The sequence below is a fragment of the Pithys albifrons genome, chromosome 4 (assembly GCF_047495875.1).
Source record: "Pithys albifrons albifrons isolate INPA30051 chromosome 4, PitAlb_v1, whole genome shotgun sequence".
NCBI classification, from domain to species: Eukaryota; Metazoa; Chordata; class Aves; order Passeriformes; family Thamnophilidae; genus Pithys; species Pithys albifrons.
Genome location: NC_092461.1, coordinates 77,319,813 through 77,323,403, shown reverse-complemented (window position 1 = coordinate 77,323,403; position 3,591 = coordinate 77,319,813).

Here is a 3,591-nt window from a genome sequence, read left to right as displayed (position 1 = left end):
CTGGGAGAACTCACCTCCTATGGACAAGGGAGTAACTTTATTAATCCCAAAAGCCTCAGTAAACAGTGACTTCGATAAAAATGTTTGCAGAATGAAGCCCTAAGAACTGGCAAGGTGGGGAGTTGTTCTGTGCAGTTCCTATTGTGTGTCTGGGAAATATTAACATTCAGGCAGAGAAAAGTGCTCTTGCTTGTACCAAGCACCGCTGAGTTCAGCTGTGGGAGACCTGCAAAATGCAAACCTCCCCAGGGGCACCCACTCACTTGGCAGCTGCCCTCTCCTGTCTGCAGTCCCAGATGACTCACACTCTCCTCACGCCCTCTCTGCTGCCGGCCTGGATACTCCCTCTAGGCTCCAGACAGTTTGCTGAGCTAGAAATTCCCAACAACACACCATGGCTCATGCAGTTCTGACCCCAAATCTGAAATTCCCAGATGGCTTAAGCTCTTATTTTTCTCTGACACAAAAGTTTAGCTTGCTGATGACTCAAATGCACCCAGTCTCTTTTTAGCATGCATTTGAGAAGTTTTGATAATTTTCATTCACCTGCAGCTCCTGTCTCAATGTCAGGACTGTCAGCTCTGAATGACACAAAATATTATGACGTGCATGCTCCCAGCTCTGTTCCACTCTGTAGTAATGACGTTTACTTGAAAAATATAATGAGCTTTTAATTTAGTCCTTTGAAGCCTTAGAATGAACCAAAGATACACTTCTAGAACCTTAAAAAAACCCCAAAGAAATCCCAAACCAAAGAAACTAGAGTTTCTGAAAAACTCTTGCCACTCCTGGAGCTTAGCATTTGGTTAGCCATTCAGTTAACAAGAAATTTGAAATTCTTCTTGGTTTAGCTGCTGCTTCTTCAAGCTTAAAACTACAATTGCAACCTGCTTTCCTGGGCATCTTTCAAAGCTTTCTGGATCTAAGATTTTTGTATGCATAGATCCTAATGGAACAATTCCTCATTAAGCCCTAAGCTCTTGCTTGGATTCTCAGTTGGCTCCACTTCTTGCTCCCAAGACTGGGTTTATCTTATCTCACATATGGAGATCTCTACTGGCTCCTGCTCATTGGTTGCTTTTCCTCAAAAACTGACACTTCCCCAAGGTTTTGCACTCTGCTTCATAATCTGCCAAGTAATATATAGCATGTTATTTGTAACTCTATAAATGTGTTTTGATAGACCAAATCATTGAATATCTTTGGTCCCCCTGATGTCACAAATCTGGTAGTTTGTCAGGCAATCTTCCATTTGCCAAAACTTTAAAGTTTAATGATTAAAAACATATTAGGACAACTCTATGTCCTCGTATAATTTTGAAACTCCTCCCCATCTGGAGGATACAGGATTTTATGGATTCACACCAACTATAATTTTGGTCCCTGCCAAATAAACTGCCGGAACATGTCCATCTTGTTAGCCTTCTGTGTTTCTAAGCTCATTCACAATATCAGATTCAACCGCCCTAGTATTCTGAGTCTTCAAGGTTATGCTAAGCACCAATTTTCAAAGCCCACACTAGACAAAGCCCAAGTCTCCTTGATGTATTAGGAATGGAATTACCTCTTTCTCAAACAGTTTAACTCCACCAGGCCTTATAGCCTAGTCCTCATCTGCTGCTAAACCCAGTAAACTGCAGTGACATGGAGTGGACCCAGGCTACAGAACAGCAACAACAATGAAAAGCAAGCGGGTATGACAAGCTCTGGCTCCTGCTGAAGTCTACCCTCACCACTTTTACAGCTGACACTTTCCAGTGTCCCTTAGCTAGCTGTCAGCATCACCCTTTCAGTGATACCCCTGCCTACATGACTGTGTTGGGGTAGAGCAGAAACTTAGAGCAGAGACTGGCTGATAGTCCAAACTTGGCCCTCAACTGATGCCCTATGATTCACTCCCTCACTACTGTTGCCTATTAGTAATATGCATTTTCCAAGACACAGAAAATGAATTACTCATAGATAAGACACTGAAAATAGAATCTTGTCAGCACTGTATATTTAGAAAGTGACCGTGGGACAAATACAGGTCAGTCCTCCATTCAATATAGAGTTAACACCTGAAAGGTTTTGCTCGCTGCAGGGGACAGTACCCAGGAGTACTCACCACCTTTCCCTCTTGCCATACACTGGCTATTTAGACCCACAGCTGCAATTTCATATATAATTCCACAACATGGAATTATAACAAAGCAGACAGGTGAGATATCAACACCTTTGATGTTCTCATTCTGACCATGGACAGTGAGTTTCCTACAGTACAACAGGAGTTTCAGAAGTTTACTGAAGATTTCCTGGTCTTCTGCTCACGTCTCTTCCTTCCTCCAATGCTCTCATGTTCCTTCTCTCCTCCTCCAGGAGGACAGAGAGGGAAACAGGACTTCTACATCTTCAGCACCAAATGTCTGACTGAACTGATGATTTTTGCTGAAGTGTGTGTAAGGATTGTCTTTCATATGCAGCATCTAAGGGAGTGTTTTAGTGATGTATCATGTGGCAATTTTATTTCAGAGTTTTCAAGAGAGAAAATGAATGGATGTGAGAAAACAACGTATGTGTATGTCCCAGAAATCAGCTCTTGGGACTTGCACTTGCAGGAATCAGAAATTACTTGTTTGTGTTTTCCATTAATGTCACTGTATCATCTCTGGTTCTCCAGTCTATGAGCGATCCTTCTTTCCATTTTCAGAAGTTCACTAGCATGATGTTTCTAGTCCCATAGACTCCTTTGGACATCAGATTATGGACCCTCAGTATGGCTTCATCCGCTAACAACTTCCTTAAAGAATTTTCCACTAGGTAGACAACACTTCCAGACAGGCTTAACAAAGAATAAATCAGGTTAATATGATCTTTCCCATCTTTCCTCACCTTTCAGTGCTGATGGGTACTGAAGCCATGAGTAATTTTCAGTCAATCTGTACATGGTATCTCCACCATGTGCTCCTAAAGATCTCACAGAGGATGAATACATCCTGAAATGGAATATGCCTCAGCAACTTTTCCAGGGAAAAATGTTTTGATCTTGGAAGTTAAAATTTGCTTTTTGAATGATCTGATGGCCTGGCCAGGTACTTATGTGCAGGGAAGAAATGCTACCCACAGAGTTATTGACAAAGATAGCTTTTCTGAGGACTCTAGAATTTGTATCAGAATTCTTGCCAGGGATTTCAACTCCATTTTCATCTCAAGGTGGAAAATTGTCTGAATTTACCTGTTCTCTGATAACTTTTGAATCATGCCAAAATGCATCCAGGATTAAACTGAATTTCTGAAAAGTCTCAGATTTCCATAAAGTCTATGCATCAAGGCAAAGGGTATGTGAGCAGATGTAGTGCCCATGCTGATAGATTTTCTGGGCTGATGATGCATTAAGATTGTGGTGGAGATGTGAAAATATCAACTGCCCCTCTAGATTGCAACTGGGGACATTTTTCCAGTCAAGACAGCAAAGTATTAACTAAAATTAACTCCTGCCTGTTATTGAACAAGCCATTTGTAGGACTTCAACAAAAAGTCCTTTCTATGCATTTTGCATCTCCTGACCCAGGATGATGAACTCAAAATAACGAAGGTAAAGAAAGGCAAAGG